The 23,997-nt window shown below is 41.4% G+C and overlaps 1 protein-coding gene across 7 annotated transcripts in view; it reads left to right on the top strand.

The window, feature by feature from the left end:
• fhip1aa (FHF complex subunit HOOK interacting protein 1Aa) overlaps positions 1-23,997 on the top strand; it is a 154,399-nt gene that overhangs the window by 7,388 nt on the left and 123,014 nt on the right. For 2 of the 7 annotated variants that reach the window (XM_080192857.1, XM_080192837.1), the window contains one exon: positions 15,082-15,121. The exons of 3 other annotated variants lie outside the window; for them this stretch is intronic. The gene's annotated coding sequence lies outside the window, so the exon portion shown is untranslated. Of the gene's footprint in view, positions 1-11,905; positions 12,016-15,081; positions 15,122-23,997 lie in introns of those variants that run through there. 2 more of the 7 variants (XM_080192866.1, XM_080192876.1) reach the window with 2 other exon arrangements.

Raw genomic sequence — 23,997 nt, 5'->3', positions numbered from 1 at the left:
TCAGTTTTCCTCCTCGCTGTTCAATGACAATCAGCCATTTGTCTGAAGCAAACTCCCTTGGTCACACAGTCACTAAGTTGTTATTTGCATAAATAAGATCTCGCTTTGCATTAAATTATACTTCTGCTACCCAGCAGTTTGCACTGACTCATTTTAGTCTTCTTCCCTTTCTCAGTTCCCCACATGTGTTGTCCCTATGACATATCCAAGATTTTTATCTTTATTTGGGTAGATAAATTTATACACTGGCAATGTTGGGACAGATTAGGCCATATTAACACATTTTTATTAACCTACAGTTAAATGTCTGTTGAAAACGATGTGTACCAGAACAATACCAGTTAATAACCCAACCCTTAGTCCATTGTTTAATTTGTGTACTGGTGTGGCTAAAAGGTAGGATCAGAATGATGACACCATGCCTTTTAATCTTCACATTATTCTAGGCAAGCATGATCAGATCACCATGCAGTTCCCTCTTTACCTGCCTGAGTGCTCAAGAGTAGGTTATGCTGGAGTCATTCCAGGCACTTTGTTGCCGGAGTTATTCATTCTGTTTTGTGTTTTGAATGCCCTCTCTCATGCATACCTTTATATGCGCGCGCACACACACACTCCTCAACATGGACATTAAATGTTAACTTTGTTTCTCTCTCCACAGGCACTGCCTAAACTGCTGAGTTTTTTCAACATTTTCTGGGTTTATTTCCAATTTCTAACATTTGTAATATTTTGCTTTTGTATTAATATAAACACAGGAACTAAGAGTAGCAATTCAGCCCCTTAAGCCTGCTCTGCCATTCAATACCATTATGGCTAATCTCAACTCCATTTTCCGGCCAGTTCTCCATAACCCTTCAACTCATTACTAATTACAAATCTGTCCATCTCCTCAAATTTACAATGTTTCGATATCCACAGTGCTCTGGGGTGTTGAATTCTACACACTCGCAACCCTTGGCCAGAAGTAATTTCTCTTCATCTCTGTTTTAAATCTGCTACCCCTTCTAAACAATGGCCTTTCAAAGAACAGTACAGAACAGAAATAGGCCATCGGCTTTCCAAGTCTGTGCCAATCACATTTATCTATCTAAGCTAACCACTTATATCCCTCTATTCCCCGTCTGCCTACCAAGATAAGTCTTCAATGTGGCTAATGTAACTGTCTCAACCACCTCACTTGGCAGTGAGGCCCCCGCCACCCTGTGTTTTAAAAAAAAATCTTCCCCCGCACATCTCCAATGAACCTTCTCTCTCCTCCTCCTCCTCCTCCCCCCCTGCCATTTTGAACTTGTGTCCCTTTGTAATTGCCATTTCTGCCCTGGGAAAAAGCTTCCAACTGTTCACCCTATTTATACCTCTCATAAATTCATAAACTTCCATCACGTTGTCCCTTAGCCTCCTTTTTTTTCAGGGAGAACAATCCCAGTTTATTCAACCTCTCCTCATAGCTAATACTCTCCATTCCAGGCAACAACCTGCTGCAGCTTTTCTGCACATTCTCCAAAGCCTCCATGTCCTTCTGGATATGTGGCAACCAGAATTGGACACAGTATTCCAAATGTGGCCTAACCTACGTGTTTTTACAACTTCAACATAAATTGCCAACTTTTAAACTCGATGCCCCAGCCATACTCTTTCTTCACCACCTTTTCCACCTGTGCTGCCGTTTTTAAAGATCTGTGGACCTGTCCTCCCAGATCTCTCTGTGTGTCTATGCTCTTGATTGTTCTGCCATTTGTTTTATAGCCCTCACCTAAATTGGATCTACCAAAATGCATCACCTCCCATTTGTCCGGATTAAATTTCATCAGTCAATTCTCCGCCCAATTTTCCAGTCTATCTATATCCTGCTGTATTCTCTGACAATATTCTTCACTATCTGCAACTCTGCCAATCTTAGTATCATCCGTAAACATGTGAATCAGACCAGCTACGTTTTCTTCCAAGTTATTTATATTACAAACAGCAGAGGTCCCGGCATTGATCCCTGCGGAACACCACTAGTTACAGACCTCCATTTAGAAAAAAAGTCCTTCCACCGCTGTCATCTGTCTTCCATGGCCAAGATGTGGAGATGCCAGCGTTGGACTGGGGTTAAAAACAGTAAAAAGTCTCACAACACCAAGACTTTAACCTGGCGTTGTGAGACTTACTGTATTCCATGGCCAAGCCAGTTCTGAATCCTTCTGGCTAGTTCATCCCTGATCTCGTGAGATTTAATCTTTTGCAACAGTCTGCCATGAGGGAAATTGTCAAATGTCTTACTAAAGTCCATGTAGACAACATCCACACACCTTCCCTCATCAATCATTTTTGTCACCTCCTCAAAAACTCAATTAAATTAATGAGACATGACCTCCCATGTACAAAACCTTGCCGTCTGTTGCTAACAAGATTATTCAGTTCCAAATGTGTACAGATCCTATCTCTAAGACTCTTCTCCAACAGTTTCACTATCACTGACATCAAGTTCACTGGCCTATAATTACTCAGGTTATTCTTGCTACCCTTCTTAAATAATGGGACAACATTGGTTATCCTCCAATCCTCTTTCGTTCAAGATTGCCCCATAAGAGGAAGTAGCCTCTCTACTTCTACTTTGTCAATATCTTTTATCATTTTACATACCTCAATTAGATCTCCTCTCATTCTTCTAAACTCTAGAGAGTTGACAGTTTGTCTGAGTTCTGACATGTTTAGAAACACAATTAAATAAGGTGTCTTTGGGTTGCATATATTAAACAATAGAATACTTTGTCTATCTTACTAACAAAACTACATGATACAACTCCTGACTGAACAGATTTTAATGAGGAAAAGTTCCACAAGGGACCCTAAGAAGTTATGGTTCTTTATTAGATGACTTTGTTCTAACTCTAAAAATATCACTCTAGTTGTTAGCAAAATAGATGGTTCTTCCTTTAAAATGTCATAACCGAGTTCTCAGCCTCCAGGGACTTGAACTAAAAATCATCTCGTCAGCTTTTTCAAACATGGGGCAAAGAAAAATGAAGCCTTCGTTTTGGAGTCCGGGGAATTTCAGTGTTATAATACAGTAGTCCATAAATAATTGTCGTTTGTGTCTTCAGTCTCTTAGTCTCACTTTTTCAATGGAAATAAACGTATGGACCCATTGAGTAATGAAATTTGAAATTGGCAAAGAATATTTCTTCTTGAATGTCAAACCTTCTGTTATAGTTCAAATGCGGGGGGGAGGGGTGGTGTGGTGTGGTTGGGGTGAAGAATGGGTGCAGAAATCTGGTAAACTCACATTTCTTCATTAAAGCATGCCTTTTTCTGAAAATGAGATGCACCTCAGCTTTGAGTTGAGCGACAGAGGCAGGAGGCCATTTAGCCATTTGAGTGAGTTCTCCATATATCCACTTTTTCTCCTTATTCTTAATAGATTCTGTTCACAAAAATCTGCCAACTTTTGGTCCAGGAAAACAGAGATGTGGGGAAAGTGGTCAAGTATATTTGCCATCAAAAAAATTGGGAAAGATGAGCAGGACAATGGGATTCGACAACGTGGCTCATGGAGGAAAGCAGGACCTGATGGACCAAATTCCTCTAGGTTCTATGTGACTTTGCACTCTTTCTTGACAAGAATTACCTGTATATATGAAGATCTGTATCCATATAGTGAATTATTCAATGTGTTACTTTGTCTTAAGCAGCAGTACCACAAAGGAACGGTTTTCATTCACTGTTCTTATGAAGAATGTATCTGATGGCTTATGAAATTGAAACGCTAATGTCATTTTCATTATTATCATTCACCTATTTGGCTAACCAGAGCAAAAAATGGTTAGATGTAACTTGGCTGTCAAACTGATGTTTAATGTTTTTACTGTCAAATGTACTTATTTTTAAAAATTATTCTTGTAATGTGGGCTTGTCTGGCAAAGTCAGCATTTCTTGCCCATCCCTACTTGTTCCCTTTAAGAAGTAGGAGTGAACCACAGCCTCTTGAGTTGCTGCAGCACTGATATGCCAACTGTATTGTTCAGGATGGAGTTCCAGAATTTTGCCTAGCCATAGTGAAGGAATAGTGGTATGTTTTAAAATGTCAGGATGGTACGCGTGTGGCTTGGATGCATACCTGCAGGGACTAATATTCCCATATGCCTGCCAACTTGCTTCTAGGTTGTAGAAAACCTGGGTTTAAAAGTGTTACCATAGAATCTACTATAGAATCCTTAATGTGCCGAAGGAGGCCATTTGGCCCATCATGCTTGCACTGACTTTCCGAAACAACATCTTACTCAGGCCCAATGGATCCAAACTTGAAACGCTGGCTCCATTCTTTTTCCACAGATGCTGTCAGACGTGCTGAGATTTTCCAGCATTTTTCAGTTTTCATTTCAGATTCCAGCATTTGCAGTAATTTGCTTTTATTGCTATCATTCATAGTTTTGATTGTGATAATTGAAACATAGCAGACGAAAGAACAAGACCGCCAGTTAAATATCCTCTCCTAAAATCATGGAAAAGTGTTTGCCTCCACTTCCATGAGGATTTATTATGTATTTTGAACTGAAACAGAAGGCTGTTGATAAACTGCTGAAGGTTATTCGGTCATGTCGGGCACCACAGTTGAACTGAGTTCTGACCTCAGAATGAACTTGCATGCACTTCCCAATTCGAATGTTGAACCAGAGCAGAACACTTGGCAGAAATATCCCCTCTTTTAGTTAAAGGTGGATGAGATTTGTCTCTGCCCAGCTTAAGTCAGCTAATTCAGCTCAGACTGAAACTGGGAACTTCTGTGTTCCAGATATGACTTTGGGTAGTGGATTTATTTATTTTTGGCAGTTTCTTGTTAGTTGATGGATTATTTTCTAAGTCCCATCTTGTTCAGAACTATCCCAATCAGTAAGCATCCTCTTTGTTCAAGTAGCCATCCAACTTCAGGCTAAGTAAAAAATGGTCATGTGTATCAGCACAACAGCCACCAATGTCCTGAGAATTGAAATTCAGCTTGAGTCATCACCTTCAGAAGATGGGAGAGGAAAATATGTTCAGTTAATTCCTAGAATGTCCGAGACAGTATTGCTTTGTTGCTCCGAATGACTTGTGCCTTGCAGAGTTCAGATGGGCTTTATTCCATGCTCAGCTCTTTTGCTGGAAGTGTCATCCAAGAGCATGGAAGATAAATCTTCCCGTGATGAGCTGGAGAAAATTCCAAACAACAATGGACTATCGAGAAAGTAGATTGAACAGGATTATCAGTGCTATGTGAAAGATTTATCATCTTCCTTGCTTCGGGGGATTGGAGCGTGGTGGGGGGTGTGTGGCTGTGGTGGGAAAATAGTATTAGTAAATAGGGCAAATGTCACACAGTTTTGGCATTTGTATTTGACAAGAAACAGAATTTGCATTCAGATACCTCCTTATCAGATTGTCACATTATCTCACACAATGCAAAGCTTTCTGGAGTGCAGTAATTATTGTTACATAAAGCTGGCAGTCCAGACAACCTAGGTTCATGTCATTTTCCAAACTTAAATATACATCAGTACTTATTGCATTGCTGAAAAATAAAGTAACTTCTGCAGGTAACTGAGATATATGTATATAATGTATATTAGTATCTGGAGTATGTACTGCCCCTTTAGGAGTGCAGGTCAGGTGACCCCTGGAGATTAGATCTGATGGGAACAGTGCACTCCTGCAATAAGGACTTCCCAGTGTTCAACTTATCAAGTCTACCTCATGGTTCCTTGTGCATCATAAGTCAATAGGTGCATACATGATAGTAACAAGGTAATGTTGGTGTGCTTTGCAGTGTTGTTTCAGAACAGAATGTGATTTGCTCCCTTTCAATTATTACCATCCATTGAGTTCCTGATCTCAGGCGTACCGATAGGGAAAAGGATCGAGAAAGTGAATTGATTCTTGGGTTCTTTTACCAACTGACTGAAAAAGTGTTGACAGATGTTAGAGAACAATCCATGGCTGTCTGCCTCAAAATGGAATGGGTCAGGATCCCTACTGAAGCAGAAACAATGAGATTAGAAAATGGCTTGAAGGGAACAAAAAACCACCAATGAGTTGACTTGCCATGTGTGCATGTAACGGATAGTGTGAGAAAGAACTACTGAAGTCCCTATTCCTTTCCTTACTGTCTTACGTAAATAATGCCTTTCAAAGGAAGCTTGTGTGTTTTTTTAACCCCCAAATGTATAAAGAATTTGAATAACCAGAAGCAAGCTTTTTGTGGGTTTAAATAAAGAGGATTATTTATTCATACTTGTCTTGAAATCTAACATATCATCCACTCATACAGTCACATCTACAACAGTACAGTTGGGAGAATAGTGCACAGTTTATATGTTATAAACAAAGAGAATAGTTGACAATTCGTATGATTGTCCTGTTGTGGAAACCATGTGCTGCAGGTCTGATGGAAAAGACATCTTCACTCTTGAAGCGCAGTTTAGGCAAATTTGACAACTGGAGTCACTGCAGTGGCTTTTAGGGTTCTCTCAATGAGATGGACTTTCTGCAGATCACAAAATTACTTACTTATGGTCTTGTTATCAGTTTTTGAAAAGGAATAGATTTGGAGGCCATATGATGTTACAGTCTCTGCTTTTTAAGATCTGGTTGTTACTGCCCTTTCAGCTGTTGCTGTGTCCTTCTGCAGACAGCACTTCAAGATTAAAAGGAAGACCAACATGGCTGCCTTATCATGTGGTTTCTGACAGTTCCCTTTTCCAAATATGTTGTTGGTCTTAAGTTGATTAACCACAGTCTGGTTTATTGTTTGAAGACATTGATCCTGTGGGAGGCTGAGACAATCACTGTCTTTGTTTCAGAAAAATCCATTCAACTCCAGAATGCAATTTTGAATGGTCTCAGGTTATGGGTAGTTGACCCTCAGTCTGGAATGTATCCGTTTGTCCTTGAGACAGGGTGATAGATTGAATTCACAGGTTAGGTCAGATGACCTTCGATGGCCATCTTTTCAAGCACATGTCCATTTTACAAGATGTCAGTTCCCAAAGATAGTAAGCTTAATAAGGTCTACTTTTTTACTACCGCACACACTGAATTACCGTCATGGTGACTTTCCATAGTGCGACCAATAAAGATCAACACTGACTTAAACAATTGTAAAATATTTGCAAGGTATAGTTCAGAATAGTAAAAAAGCTTTGTGCTGTTAAAAGGCTTTCATTTCCATTTGAGGATTTTCTCTGTTATTTTTACCAGGCAGAAAAAGAACAATGAAATACTGCAGTTTTAAAATGATTGGAAAGAAATTTTACTTCTCATCAAGTTGTTTCTACACATTGTACATTGAAAAAATCATTCTTTTTTATTGTGTAAATGTGTAATAAAATATTCAACTCATGGACTTTAATTACATATTTTACTAACATTGAATGTGGCCGAGAGCTCTGGTTGCTGCTGAAGACCACAGTCGGTTATGTGTTAAAATAAGGGACCAATCCTGATGCACAGGGTATGTGCTTGAATTAATTCATGCCTTAAAACTCCTGGATTTTAATGAGCCCAGATCCACAGAGTTTATTTTTCTGCTCAATATAAAAATGGTTAGAATTGTTTGAAATGAGTTATGCAAGTGTTGAAATATCACACTGACTGGAAGGAAAACTCACTTAATTTCACATTCTTCATGGACCAGGAAGTGTTTCAAGCAGTTATGAATGTGACCCTGAAACACTGTTCAACATTGTTACTGGGTTGGAAAAAATCCCTTAACTTGGCTGCAATTCAGGTATTAGGATCTGAATCCAGCATACCAGATGGTATTCTAGCCGATCAGAGAAGGAACATATTTGACCTTAGAATAGAATTGATATATCTCTCTGCCAAGGCAATTCTCCAGTGTTTTCTGATTCCTGTGTAAGCAGGGCTGCATAGTTAGAAAGTAATAGTGTATGTACGTCTGCGCACACGTATAGTAGCAATCTGATCAGACCTAAGGACTGATGTTCTAATTCTATGAGAAGCTCAGCTTGATTGTAACACATCAGACGTTTTTGAGTGAGAACCTGACATTATTGTCCAATAAATTAAAATTTAGTGTACAATGTGGATCAAAATTTCAAATATGCACATCTGGCATGAGTGACCCTCTGTTAGAATGTGAAGTCAGAAAATCACCCCTCTGATAGCTGCGTGCTTTAATTTTCAGTAAATGTTATTTGGATAATAATCAGGGGTCAGAAAGCTTGTCTGATGTTATTTGTCTTTCCATTTCTCTTTTAAGCCGGGGACTATAATTTTAATGTCTGTCCTGAGTTTGGAATCACCAGAGAAGATGCCTGCCTTTTTTTTTGAATGAGTAATTTCTTGCTCCCCTCAATCAACAAATCATGAAACAAAGTAAATGTTCACACACAAGAGTGACTTGAAACTGCACCAATTGTGAATCTTTTCTGAATGGTTTATTCAAAGTTTCTGTTTTTAACACATTCTACAGTTTGAAAGGTGAGAACAGTTGATTTAGTTCCTTAAAAGAATGTAGATACATGGCCAGTTTGCTTTCTGAAAATATTATTCCAGTTGAAATGGTAGTTTTGGAGACTTAGAAAACATTGCTGACTCTCTGTTTCCAAAGACGTTTATTTGGCCCAAGTGCAGTTTGTGCAGCAGAGAGGTATATTGGCTGCAGAATGCACAGGGTGTACTTATCACCTTTCTGCCTGAGTGGAGCACAGAAACGTGAATCTACAGGAGGGATGAAGTGCTGACAAAAAGAAATTGCCTTATTGTCCTTCAATCGAAATGAATGCAAGGGAGGTTCATGTGATCTAGAAAGGGCGTATCACCTTTCCCATCCCAATCTTCCTATGTTGCACGCTACCAAAATGATGACTAACACCCAGGCAGTAAAGACAAAAATTTCATCTTATGCCTTCAATTCTTCAGGTACAAAACCAGTGACTCATTATTGTAGGCCTCTATTGTGTATCTACAGAATTTAAAAAAAAATGCAAATTGATCAATCACTCCAAGGGAACTTTTATTTGACATTAACTTATTTATATTTTGAAGTTTACAGTAAAGTTTGTTACACGAGGCATCTGCAGTTTCTTGGAGAGTTTCATGCTTTATTGAAGTATACTGTTTGAGGGAGGTGGTAGCATAGTGATGTTGTCACTGGACATGTGATCCAGAGTAATGTTCTGGGGACTCGGATTCGAATCCAACCATGGTAGATGATGAAATTTGAATTCAATAAAAATTTGGAATTAATGATGATCATGAAACTGTTGTCAATTGTCGTTTAGAAAAAAAAATCATCTGGTTCACTAATGTCCTTTTTAGCGAAGGATATCTGCTGCCCTTACTTGATCTGACCTATCATAAACCTGCTGCCCCAAGGATAGGTCAGACCAGGAGGTAAGGGCAGCAGATTTCCTTCCCTAAAGAGGACACTAGTGAACCAGATTTTTTTTTTCTAAACGACAATTGACAATGGTGTCATGGTCATGATTAATTCCAAATTTTTGTTGAATTCAAATTTCACAATCTACCATGGTTGGATTCGAATCCGAGTCCCCAGATCATTACTCTGGGTCTCTGGATTACGTGTGACAACACCACTATGCTACCACCTCCCTCAAACAGTATACTTCAATAAAGCATAAAACTCTCCAAAAAACTGCAGATGCCTCGTGTAACAAACTTTACTGTTATGTGACTTCATGTGATGTGTTGTGATCATGATTCCTATGAATGAATTAAAAAAGGTAATTTAATTTGGTTATAATTTAGCTTGATGGATTACTGTACTGGGTAAAAACCTTTCTTTTCTCCTCCTCGGATACTGCTAGAAGGATGGAAATGGTTCAGTTCTTTTTCTGGCAATCTCAGGGAAATGAATCTGTCTTAGAAGGGATTTTTGGTGAAATAAGGAGAATCCAGAATGGGTGTCAATGGCTTGGGTACTTTCTCACATGTTTCTCACATGAAGAGTGTGTCCTGGCTCCAATAAAACTGGAGCCAATTAAGTGAAAGGAAAAATGACAAGAAACAGAATAGTTGTGCACATCTGCTTTTCAGACTGCAGGAAGGTATATCTTGGGCTTCTCCGTGGTTTGCCTCTAAAACCAATGCTTTTCTTGTTATACATTAACAGCTTAGACTTGGGTGTATCAGGCACAATTTAAACTTCGTAGATGACACAAAACTTGGAAGTATTGTGAACTGTGCAGATGTTAGTGATAGACCTTAAGAGGACAGACTGATAAAATGGACATTTTGGTAAAATAAAGAACACTATTCTAAAAGGACGGTAGAGACATGGAAACCTGGGGATATAAATGCAAACATTGAATGTGACAGAATAGGTTGAGTGAATGCTTGAAAAGGCATGTGGGATTCTGGATTTTATAATTGGAGGCATAAACTAGAAAAGCAAACCAGTTATAATGAAATGGTTCAGCCTCATTTGGAGCATTGTGTCCAAGTTTGGGTAATGCATTTTAGGAATGATATGAATGCTTTAGAGAGGGTGCAGGAAAGATTTACAGCAGGTAGATAAGATTGAGAAGCTGGAATTGTTCTCTGAAGAGAAGGTTGGGAAGAGAGGTGATTTTGAGAACTGCTATCAAGCAGGGTCAGGACAGAGAAGGTCAAAGGAAACTACTCCCATTGGCAGAAAAACTGAAAATCAGGGAACTGTGATTTTGAGGTGACTAGTAAAAGAAGCAATAATGACATAAGGGAAAACTTTTTCTGGTCAGGATTGGGGATGCATTGCCTGTGATTGTGCTGGAGGCAGATTCAATTGTGGCTTTCAAAAGAGAATTGGATAAGCACTGAAGGAGAGAACGTTTGTTGGGTATTGGGAAAATGAGGGAGAATGGGAGTAGTTTACTTGTTCTTGCAGAGAGACCCCACAAACCAGACCACTTAATGGTTTCCTTTTGTGCTGTGCATTTTATGATTTTAGACTAGATTGAGAACGGAAATGGAAGTGAACACTCTGAGTCACTTAGCATTGGTTCCTGCCCAGATTTTCACCTCACCCAATCTGTGACATGATCAACATGTCATTAGTGAGTGCGCTCTGTCATCCAGTCTCACTCGCAGTTACTACCTCACCGGTTGGGCTTCACACCAACAAGAATCATAGCTGGTGGTCTACTCAGTGGAGACCAGTTGTGATAGCCTCAATGGGGGGTGTTGGAGGCCACGGAAGCCCCTGAGTGGTCAGGAGCATAGCTGATAATGCCCATGGAACAGCTGTAGCCACATGGCACTACACAACAGGCACCATTAGTGTGCCATGGGGGAGGGGCTTCACAGACGAGGAGGTGGGGGGGCTGTGATCAGTGGTGGTCGGAGGTTGGGAGGAATCTCTGCTGGTGGGAGGTGATTGGTAGGAGAGGGAGCTCTGTATGGATGGTGATCGGCAGAGGGGAACTTTGTAGTTGGGAGGGGGAGTTTGATCGGCTGGATGGGAAGAGCTCTGCAGGGATGGTGATTGGCAGGAGGGCACTGTGGTGGGGTGTGATCAGTGGGGGGGCTGGTGGGAGCTCTGTAGGGATAATGGTTGGGGGAGGGTGGAGGGGGAGCCGTGCAGGGATGGTGATCAGCTGGGGGGGATCTCTGTAGACTGGGGGGGTGGGGGGGGGGGTTGATCAGGGAAGAGGCATTCTGCAGGCAGGGGGTGATTGGTGAGGTGGGTTTGGGAGTGATAGTCAGGGGGAATGGGGGGAGATCATGGCGCCTGCACAATGGTATCTCAAACACTTTGCAGCCACCTACACTGACGAGCTTAGGCTCTTGCAACCCACCCCCTCGCCACAACTCGCGGTTTGCTGAAAAAAAAAAGCACCTTTCTCACTCGTTTGTCACTTAGAATTTTTGTGGTAAGATTGTGCGCACTGTAACCAATTAATCTCTCACGTTATTACAGAAAATCCAGGGCTGCAGATTAACAGAAAAATATTTAATTGAAGATGCTTTGACGAAAATGATATAGCGGGAAAGGACTACTCAAACCCCATCGCGTGTCAGCTGCATCAAGTAAGAATGATAGAAATGTACAGCCAAGAAGGAGGCCATTCAGCCCACTTGCATGCTCATTAACATACATGTCATTCAGTCTAATCCTACTTTGTAGCTGGTGGTCCCGAGCCTTGAGGGCTACTGCATTTCAGGAGCATATCCAAGTACTTCTCAAATGTGGCTGAGGCAGAAACCCTTATTTTGGGCAATGAGTTCCAGATACCATTACTGTCTAGGTGAGAAGAAAATCCCCTAGAATCCCTTCTAAACCTGTTACCATAAATCTCTGCTCCCTGTGGACCCTTCAAACAAAGGCCCTCCTACCCATTCCATATAGATCCCTCATAATTTTATATACTTCAGTGATGTCTACCCTCAGCCTCCTCTGCAATTCCAAATGACTGATGCCTATCCAATCTTTCCTCCATAACTAAATTCCCAGCTAAGAAAATGGATATGTGAACTCCTGTTAGGCTTTCAATGGATCTATCCGTCCTTTTGAGTAACGTGCAACAGTTACACCAGATGAATTACCTGATTATTTTTCACTCCCTCTCTGAAGTGCCTCGCCCCTGCTAACTGCAGGTCTCTTCCCAGACTGCTTGGACCGGAGGCCTATTTCCTGGGAGAACTATGGATGTGAACTTGTATTTTATCACCCATGATGCACAGACTGGAGAGTATTGTGTTTGCTGCAATTATAGTTCTGTTTCTTAAAAAGATGTTGAATGATCAGATGAACAGCATAAAGTTAAAACTATTTGGAGGTTGTGAGGTCATTATCCAGGCTGCCAAAACTTAGTTTTATTTTCCTTGCTATGGCAAGTCAGGAGTACGGAAGGGTATATGATCTTTGAACTCTCTATCTGCCTTATTCCGCTACTAAAGGAAGTTTCTATATCTACATAACCCACAGATGTTGATTGGCTCTCAGGCAAATTTAATGCAAATAAAATGGCAAAAGACTTCAAATTAAAACAATCAACAGTACTAAAGTTTAAACATATTTTGTTAGATTACAGGTCGGTTAATTGGAATAAGTATCCATTTGATAGTTCAGTTTCTCCCTTTGAAATTGTCAACTTGAGTAGTAACTGTGGTACAAAATATGTTAGTTGGCCGTACTGTCCACTTACCTAGATGAGTGCAGCTCCTACAACACTTAAGAAGCTTGGCACCATCCAGGACAAAGTAACCTACTTGATTGATGCCCCATGCATAAACATTCAATCCTTCTATCATCGACAAATAGTGGCAGCCATATGTACCATCTTTAAGATACACAGCAGGAACTCACCAAGGCTCCTCGGGCAGCACCTTCAAAACTCACGACCACCACTGTCTAGAAGGATGAGGGCAGCAGACACATGGGAACAATACCACTTGGAAAGTTCCCTTCCAAGCCACTCACCATCACTGTCACAATCCTGGAACTCCCTCCCTAACAGCACCGTGGATATACTGTGGTTCATGAAAGCAGCTCACCACCACCTTCTGAAGAGCAGTTAGTAATGGGTAATAAATGCTGGCCTAGTCAGTGATGCCTACATCTCAAAACATAAGTTATGGTCTCCACCACATTTCAGGCTACATCGCAGTAGTGGAGTAACTCTGAGGACGTTTCCAACTTTAGGATGATTTTACAGGTTTGGGCTTTTGATGGGGAGTGCTGCTGTATAAGAGTTTGGGCATGTGCTGTTCTTTATTTTCCATCTCTTTAAAATGAACAGAGAGAAAATTCCATGGTGTGTATGTCAGACTGAATTGCTGATGTCTGTGCCTGGCAGGCGTAGCTCCACACCTAGAATGCATGTATGTGAAATTTACCCCTTGTGTTCACATGTCAGTAACAATTTTGATGAACTCTACAGAACCATAACTTCCTTAAAGCATGACTTCTGTGGTAGAAAAGACAATGAATTGCTCTTGTCTTTGAAGCTGATGTTCAAACCTTATCAAGATTTATACAAAGAATAATCGATACGTGAAAGTGGTTAGCGAGCAGAAATCTTATTTTGGCTTTTGAGCAGACAACATTGAAACCTGCTGCTCCGTCAATCCTGCCGTTCACTCCATGGCTGAGGCTTTATGACAAGATCCATTCACCACTTCCAGGATGGTAGGATGTATGAGGAAAATTTGCAGGAGTGAAGCAATCTCTTGTGTTGAGAATTCTTGCAACAAATCACTCTGCCGCTGTACATCAGTATTTCACTTTTTGGAACATACCGTGTGGTTATTTTATTTGGCTTTTTTGTGTGCTGGCAATTGTGATATCAGTCGTGTTATGTTACATGATGACTGACACCTTTCATCAAAAAATAAATAGCAAATATGGCGTGTCCAAATAACAACCTGGTTTGTTGCCAACAAGTGAAAATTGAACAGATTTATGAGGTTTCTTTAACCTGAGTATGAACCAGTAGGCAGCACATCCACCATAGAAAGGCACTTTATTATAATTTTCTGAGCTCCCATAAATCAGAAATGTTCTAATTATTTTAGCAGAACAAATAAATGTCAACACCTATTTATTTTGACTTTTTACATTTTTCAAGAAATTGGGACAACAGGGCTGAGGAGGAATTGAAAAGACAGCACGGTGGTGCAGTGGTTGGCACTGCTGTGTCGCAACGCCAGGGACCTGGGTTTGATTCCAGCCTTGGGTGATTGTGCAAACTTCACACGTTCTCCCCATGTCTGCATAGGTTTCCTCTGGGTGCTACAGGGTAAGGGTGGGGAGAGGGCCTAGGTAAGGTACTCTGACAGACTTGGTGCAGATTTAATGTGGCCTTCTGCACTGTAGGAATTCTATGAAAATGTTCCCTGGGTTTAGATACCATACTGGGTTTTTATTTACAACTCAGAGGACCTGTAACCCCAGCTGTAGGCTTTCTGGCACTGTATGGAAAATAAAATGTATCAATAAACATTCAAACTTCATGATAGTGTCATAGTCTAAAAATATATTGAACCACCCTTTCAGAGCTCCTTGCCTCAGAATACTGGTTAGACCAGTTTTGTAATCTGCTCTTTCCTGACATATTTGGTTCCAATTTTTAAAAACAAATCTTTCTGTTTCAGGAGCTGAGGTAGTTTATAAGTTGTGTACCACTAGACATTGGTGAGTTTTGAATTTATTTCCATTCTGTTCTTTTGTAAATCCAATAGAGTTTCCATTCTGAATGTTAATTAAAATTAAGGTGAGACATGTTGCTGAAGCTTTTTAGCTCGCACTCATTAGGACCAACTGTACTCATTGGGACAAATGCAAGAATGCCAAATTTCAAACAATCACTACAATTTATGAAGAAAAAAGTGCTCATGGTTGGCAAGTTAATTCAGGCCAAACTGTTGCCAGGGAAAAGCAATGGGGAAACTACACTCTCAAAACTCCTGGGTAATTTTAAAAAAAGGGGGCAAGGCTTGAACAGATTCCTTTTGGTTGCAGAAAATGGGTCCATCTGTGTACACTGTACATCGATACATTTAGCAAGCAGAAATGGGCCACAAAATGCTCTTGACTGATTATCTTACACTGGTTGCTAATGTAGCTATTAGCACACTCAGGATTATTCAGCAAGTGCTGTCCAAACATGGTGGCCTAGTGTATTAGCTGATTTTCTGTATTAATAATACAGATAATGTTCTGGGGACCTGGGTTCAAATCCCACTATAGCAGATGGTGAAATTTGAATTCAATAAATTATGAATACACTGATGACAGTGAACCATTGTTGATAATTGGAAAAATCCACCTCCTTCACTAATGTCCTTTTAGGGAAGGAAATCTGTCATTCTTACCTGATTTGGCCTACATGTGGCTCCAGATTCACAGCAAAGTGGTTGACTGTCAGCTGCCTAGGGCAGTTAGGGACGGACAATAAATGTAGGCCAGCCAATGATGCCCATGTCCCATGACTGAATAAGAAAAATCACAAAGCAAGCAAGTTCTCTGGCCTGTAGTTTCTTTAAATTTATATTGCTAATTAATTGTGAAATTTAGGGTAATTTTGTATTGTGCACCCACTAATATGCAATCCACATTACTAGAAATTATTTTTTATCCTTTTTTGATTTGGGATTAACTTGTAATCAGAGCCCTTACCCTAATGTCAAACCCATTGCATTCTTTGATGCTCCATTATAATTTTAGCAGCTCTGTGTTTTCAAGCTACTTTGGGATTCTGTTTTACAAAGAAAATATTTAACTTAAGAGTTAGTTTTGTATTTAGGATTTACAGAAGGAAATAAGTTGTGTCTCATTTAAATAAGTTAGTGCTATAATTTAAAATTGTTGTGTTATAGAATTTTGAGTTGCAAACACGCTTCAGTGTTTTAATTTTAGATCTCTTCTTTTGTAAGTGATGAAGCAAGCTTTTTTATAGTTAACAAGATAACTGAAAACTGATTCTAATGAAAGTTGATCAATTCCTTTTGAGAATTTGGTGCAGTAAAGGGTGAGGGAAAAATAACAATCTGGAGCTGTAAGATTTTAGGAGTTACAATAAGAACTCTAAGTTTTCTATGTAAATTAGTCTATCTATGAAACATGGAGTGGAATTCTGCCATCCAGGACTAAGTCCTGTGGTGAGGGAAGGAATGGGAAGTGTTTACTGCCATGAAGGCCAATGGGAGTCAGACCTCAATTTGGGATTTGAATTTATAATGTAGGCTAATCCTTCACTCAAGTTCTGCAGGGGTGCTATGTTGCCTTTGACATTATTTATTTATTTTTCATATACCAGTTTTTAGTTGGCCATAAAAGATTAGGAGAAAAGCACTGGCGTTCTCCAATGTTTTTAACCCTCACAACCACCACATAAGAAGATTAACCCCTTGTGATGCACTATAATCTGATTGCAAAGCATCTGGTGTCGATCTGGTCACCACTTTTTGTTTCTATTTCCTGTTGCAAGGGTCTTGGTGTGCACAAATTGGTTTCTTCCTTTCCTTGCTAAGCACCAGTCTCTGCACTTCAGAGGTGATCCACTGACTGTGAAGCATTTTGAGATATTTAGATGTAACAGAAAGGTAACTTTGATCTTCCTGTTTTCTATCTATCAAAAGGATTTAAACTCTGATAATTTTGAAAATAAAGTCTGAATTATGAGGTGAATATTGAATAGTAAAACAAGAATTGACATTTTGAAGAAACATTCGCTAGCAATCGTGGGAAAAGGTGTAGGTTAGAGTGGTTACTTATTCATTGGAAAAACAAGGTTAATCAGGCACTAGGATATATCTCATGAGGATTCAGTTGTGATTCAAAACAAGTTGCATAGATTATGGAGTAAGGTGATTTTCAAATATTGGGGTTGATTTGGATCATCACCTGTGGTGCATTCATGGAGTGCTAAAGCTTACTCAGCCCCATTCATGTAAATGAAGCACATGAATAGTCCTCCGAACATTGGCCAGATCCTTGAAGGAACGGCAATTACCATTGGATTGCCATTCAGCTCAACCCCCCACCCCCCGGCTTCTCTGCATTCCTTCTGGGATTTCTGACCCTGGCTCTTTCAGAAATGTAGAGTGCAGTGTTACTGGGAGAGCTCCATTGAAGTAGAATCTGGTGAGGTGAGATGAGACACATCCCCTTTCTACGGCACCAGCTGCTATATGGCAAGATTAAATGTCCAGTTTGAATGGAATGGCGGGGTGGGTGTGCTGGATGGTTAGGGTGGGTAAGGTGACATTTGGGTCAGGGCAGTCAGCTGGAGGGGTTTGTTGGGTTGGCAGGGGTGGTCAGGTCAGGGGGTTGGGTTGGTTTGTGGGAGGTTTTGGGTTGGCGGGGGCAGTCAGCTCAGGGAGGTGTTGCGTTGGGTTTGCAGGGGCAGACGGGTTCGGTGGGGGGGTTTGTTGGGTTGGGTTTGTGGGGGCAGTCGGGTCGGGGAGTATTGGGTTGGGTTTGTGGGGGCAGTCGGGTTGGGGGTGTTTGTTGGGTTGGCAGGGGCTGTCGGATTGGGGGGTTTGCTGGGTTGGGTTTGCAGGGGCGTTCAGGGAGGTGTTGGGTTAGATTTGCAGGGTAGTTGGGTTGGCAGGGGTTTGCTGGCTTGGGTTTGCAGAGGCTGCCAGATTGGGGGGTGGGGGGGAACGGGGGTTGGGTTGGTAGGGGGGTGTTGGGTTTGTGGGGGGAGTCAGGTCGGGGAAATATGCTGGGTTGGGTTTGCGGGCAGGCAGGTCGGGGGGATGTTGAGATGGTGGCGGCAGTCGGGTTTGGGGAATGTTGGGATGGTGGGGGCAGTTGGATCAGAGGAGGGTGTTGGGTTGGCTTATGGGGGCATTCAGGTAAGGGGGTTGCTTGGTTGGTTTGTGGGGGCAGTCATGTTGGGGGGGGGGGGTGGTTGCTGGTTGGGTTGGAGGGTTTGCTGGGTTGGGTTGGTGGGGGCAGTCAGGGTGGGGGGGATTTGCTGGGTTGATTTGTGGAGGCAGTCAGATTTGGAGGGGGTTGCTGATTGGTTTGCTGGGTTGGGTTTGGGGGGGTTTGCTGGGTTGGGTCGGGGGGGGTGGTAGGGAGAGGGTGGTGTGAGTTATTGGAGTGTCAGTTGTGTAGTTACCCAGGTGTTAAGCTGGGATTTTCTGAAAGACACTTGAGTGTATTAGTGGGTGTGAAACACCGTGTAATACCTGCTGGCTGCAGTGGCAGGTTTTTGCTCTGTATCGTGTGGTTCAGGCTGCATTAATTATTCATTCTCAGTGAACGGGCTGTTCCGGGATCTTGGCGTTCCCCCTCTCTTGGTGCCATATTTAAATATCACCCCAGCACTGCAGCCTATAACAGCTCCAATGAAGACATAGCTTCCAAATGTAGAAAGCATTCTGCACACTGTTAGTGACGCCTCACTGGTGCTCCTGTTGGATGCAGTTGCAACCTGCTGCAATGTTCTCTGCCTACAGCTCCTCCACCAAGGTGACCAACTCAGCTTGGAGTCGGTCTCAGCATTAGGAAGTGTGATGACCTATAGAAGGGATCAGTCACCCAGTGCTGGAAGATAATGATATCTCTGTGCTGCCAGGTTAAGTCAACCATCTCAGCACTCTCAACTCACATACTCGCAAGACAATCTCACATTCACAATGATCTCACTCGCTGCCACATCAAGGGACATCACCACTTGATCTCTCACACTCTCATATCTCTATCTGGCCTCTTGTCCCTCTGGAGTTTGCATCTTAATGTGTCCAGGGCTCCACTCATAGCCCACACTTCCAGGCATCCTTATCATCTTCGCTCACATGAATCTTGCTCATGCTCTCTCCATCTGTCTATGTGCAGGTGGATAAGGAGAGATCTCAAATCTGGGGTGGAGTGTTTGAGATCAAGGCTCTCAGAGCCCTAGGGTTGGCTAGAGAGAATATAGACCATGTCTGTTCTGACAGTGAGGTCAGCAGCGCACACCCAAGTGAGAAACCTGCAGTACTATATCCATTAGACTGCCATATTGTGAATGCTTTCCCCTATTTCACAACCCCCAGCCATGCACCAATTGTTTCTTTTCTTTTGAAGGTAGCTCTGGGAAGCTGTCAGGGGCATCCATAAACCAAGTCCTGGGCTCAAGCCATGACAACACTTTGGACAAGGAACCTGAGGACAGTATCTTTGAAGACCCACCATTGCGCTTAACCACATACTTCACCAATGCAGAGACACACAGCTTGGTGGAACCTAGTTCCAGAGTAGACTCAGGGTCAGAATCTGCTGTGCACAATGTACCATCTGGCCTACAGCAGGCATCATCAGCAAGTCTTCTCACTTTGCAGCCCCTGGTTGTGTGGTGTGCAAGACCCTCTGGGGAGTGTACTGGAGCACTCCATCAAATCTGTCCAAGCATCAGAATTATATTTTCAAATCCCAATGTTATGTTCCACAATGTCCAGTTCGCGGTATGAGCCTTGTTATACCATCTTTCAGCAGGAGCCACTTGGCATCATTAGTTATGTTCTTTGCAGTAACCCATGTCTCTCAGGAGCCAATTCTACATTCAGTGTGATCTCTTTGAAAATGTCAGGGATCTGAGACCTACTCAGGATGTAACATCACAGACACTTCCTGGGTGTTTGGAGCAAATCTGCATGGTAACTTTGTGGTAGCTTTTTTGGTTGATGTACTGGACTGTTTATTGGAAGAGAGTTTTTATAGCCACGTGGGTGCAGTTGATTATACCTGCACCTGTGAGGAAGCAAGAAATTTCAGCAAAGTTCAGTGCTCTTGCTTGATCTCTGTCGACTTTGACAAAAGTGTGGGCCTTTGAAAAAATGGCATCTGTGACCTTTGGAATGCATTTGTGGGAGCAAATGTTTGAGGGATCCAGAGAATGTTTGGGGAGATCCAGCAGGTGTCCGCACTGGAGCCCTGGAAGAAGTCATTGCTGTACGGTTGACTTTCACTGGCACTGGCACTGAGTGTCCTCCATGTCCCTGTGGCCCCAAAATCTGCAGAACTTGACAGTTGTGAGTGACCAGATCCATTTAAATGTGGTGGTGCCTGCAACACAGGTTCTCTCATCTGTAGATAACACATGTGATGTCTATGCACCCTGGGCCTAGCAAGGTGCCTATGAATGACAGCTCTTTGAGGATCATTTCCTGCATCTGGAGAAGAGTCTGCTGACCCTTGGTCTTGAAGGTTCTGCTCTTTTTCAGGAGCCTGGTACCTCCTTCATATTCTTACCTTTCTTCTCTCCTCCCTGTAAGCAATAATACAAACTGTGACAACATCAGACTCCATCTTCTTGATAATTTCCTCACTGCAGTATCAATGAGAGAAAGACAGGAGTGAACATTTATTTCCTAAGGTCCACTTTCTGTTGAGGAATCATCTTTTTAAGTATGTTGAAAAGTACTGGCCCCTGAAATGATGCTCAGTGTGGGGTGTGCATGAATGTTCACCACAACCCAGTATTCCCCTCCCCTCAGGAGTGCTCAAATACACCTCAGAGTCAGGAGCGAAATGCAGGTTGCCAGCTACATCTTGTTTAAATGCTGTTGTGAAACATGTCATCTAATTGCATGCTAACTTGAGCTCTTAATCCAGTATGAAGGGATGATTGCAGTGAGTAAATATCATAATGAGATGCTAATTTAATTACAATGTTCGGTGGTGGGAAACACAACCCACTATTGACAGCTGCAGGGCACAATCGCTTCCTCATTTTAAGTCATCACTGAACTGGTTTTGGGTCTTTGTGAGATTTGTCTCTCATGCCGGTCTGTTTTAGAATCTTCTCTTTAGGCTTTTATTCCTTTAATTCTATTGATTACAATAAAGTAATGCCTGCTACATTTGGCAGCGGAAAATCCTGGCTCAGGTTTCAATTTATCTAAAATTTTCAGAGTAGCGATCTGGGTAAATACATCAGAACTCATCAATGTCTAACTCTGAAGTTGGAAACATTCGCTAAGGATCCTGGAAGCAGGGGATTTCCCCTTGGAACCAATGAAGCTTCATCCATATTCAACATTGGCTCTATTCTGTCTCCACAGATGTGGTCAGTCCAGCTGAGATTTTCCAGCAATTTCTGTCTGTTGTGTTGGAATTTGAAATATCCTGGGCAATTCCTACAGAAGTCTGCCTGCACACCAAGACTTCAAGGTCCTGATGTGTACCTTCAGTCCAATCTCTGGTGATGTGGAGAGATTGCATCTACATAAAATATCTCGAGGGAGTCCCCATCAATTGTTGTTCTCAAGAATTGTTCAGATAAAGAACTGATGTGTACTTTACTGTTTTTATGCTATTTATCTCTCACTTGTTTTGCAAAAGGAAGTTTTGATCCTACTTCACAGAGCTGACCTCAAGCTCTGTGTGTTTCCCGAGGGATAGTTCAGATGTACTATTTATTATTGACATCACTTCAGGCGTCCATCTCAAAAACTTGAATATAGAGATGGAGAATTCGAGAGGATCATTATAAATAGATGGGTATGCAATTCAAATACTCAGAGCGTGTCATTATCTGATCAGATAACTATGGGGCACCTACATATGGAAATTACAGGTGGGATCTTCTGGCCATGCTTGCTCCAAAGCCGGACGATCCTGCCAGAGGTCAACAGATCTTGGCATGGTTTGCCCCCCTCCCTTACAATTCTCAAGGTAGGTGGGAGATGAAAATTCTGCCTGTCTCCCAAGGGAGTTTATCTTCTGTACAAACTGCTGCAGCCAGACCTGAAAGCCATTTGCACAAAGGGGATATCTCAATCATTAGTAATAATGCTGTTGACACTTTCTACTGTATAACAGAAACAACCTGCCAACTCTTACCAATAGTGCACAGTTACACTGTGCCAATTGCCTTATTTGCCCAGATCAGTTGGCTCATCTATTTTGCAATAGAAATCACACAGCATAGAACAGAGCCCTGCATGTTTGCCATCTGGCTGGATTCCTCTTCATGCCAAGGGACTTTAGTACTTGCATACAGAAGACACGTAGAGGAAGCTGCCTCAATCGCCAATATCCCGCTCTGTTTAGGAGCAGAGGAGAGTTTTACTCCAGACAGCTGGTCTGTAACTGCTTTTACAGAGTTAGGGGCCTGAATGGCTGTTTTACCTCAACACTTTGCAATGAATTGACCTTATTTTATTTTTGAGTCTAAATTACTAATTTAATTGGCAAATTAGTGCGATGATATTCAAAACTTAATTGATCGCAGGAACAAAAATGCTGGCCATGACACATTCACGTATAACAATTTCCTATCGAATGCTCAAAAGTTGATTAGCCGCGTGTATCTTAATTTTCTTTCAACAGTTCTGCTTATTCAATAATTGAAACTTGTTTGAAAATTATTCAGGTATGTACACCTGGGTTTATATCTAATAACATTTTGAAATCTATTGTTCAGGTCTATATCATTATCATTATCATTACTGAGTTCAGTTTTATGATCAGTGGTTCTCTGATCAAAGGGTCAACTGTCTTGCTCCTGATCAACACTGTGCTTTTCATTGCAGATCCCAGTCTTTGCTGATCTTTTGTACAGCCTTAAATGTGACACATGCTTCAAATTTTTGTGAATTATTACACATCCGCACTCAGATACGTAGATGGTTGCACATAAACAGAGCGCTTCCTTGATGGGAAATTGTTATATGTAAATGTGTCCTATCTAGAACTGTCATGAGCAACATTTGTTCCAGTGATCAGTTAACTTTTTGTATACCAAAGCAACTTAATTTACCGGTTAAATTAGTAATTTACTGGAATAGGAAAAGAGTTAAGAGCACTGCTATAATATTCAGGGTGCATGAGAACTTCATGGGTGTTTTCATGGGTCTAAAGATGGTTTAGGTGGATTGGCCATGCTAAATTGATGCTAGTATCAGGAGAATTAGCAGGGTAAATGTGAGGGGTACGGGAACAGGGCATGGGTGGGATTGTGGTCTATACAGGCTCAATGGGCTGAATGGCCTCCTTCTGTACTGCCGTGATTCCATGATTTTCTTCTATCGTTCTGTTGACAGTTGTTTAAAGGAGAGAAGAAAGTAATTTTCATTTATATGAAACCTTTAAATCCAGTCCAAAACACAGTCAAATAAATACTTTGAACAATGGTAATTATTGTAATGGAGAGAATGCAGCAGCCAATTTACAATCACCCAGTCTGTCAGACAACGGTGAGATTATGAGCAGATCATCTGTTTTAATGAAGTTAGTTGAGGTATAAATATTGGTCTAGTCACTCGGAGGATTCCCCATCTATTTAATTAATACCATGAGATCTTCATCTACCCGAGAGGACAAATATGGCCTTGATTTAAAATCTCAATCAAAATATTGCATCTCTGACAATGCAGCATTCTTTCAATACTCAGGCCTCTAGAATAGGCATGAATCTGTGATGCTTCTACAAAAATTACCATGCAAGAAAATTGAAATGTACCAAGGTATTTTGCAAAGAGGGTGAAGGACACAAGTACCAAATTGGAGAAAAAGTAATTGGGGTAATTTAAGTTATCAAGGCATATGTTTTGGGAGAGTTTTTGAAGGTTAGG

Source organism: Carcharhinus amblyrhynchos, chromosome 1 (assembly GCF_965287045.1).
Source record: "Carcharhinus amblyrhynchos chromosome 1, sCarAmb.v2.hapA, whole genome shotgun sequence".
In the NCBI taxonomy this organism is placed as follows: Eukaryota; Metazoa; Chordata; class Chondrichthyes; order Carcharhiniformes; family Carcharhinidae; genus Carcharhinus; species Carcharhinus amblyrhynchos.
The sequence above is the reverse complement of the archived record's forward strand: the minus strand, read 5'-3'. Positions and strand labels throughout refer to the sequence as shown.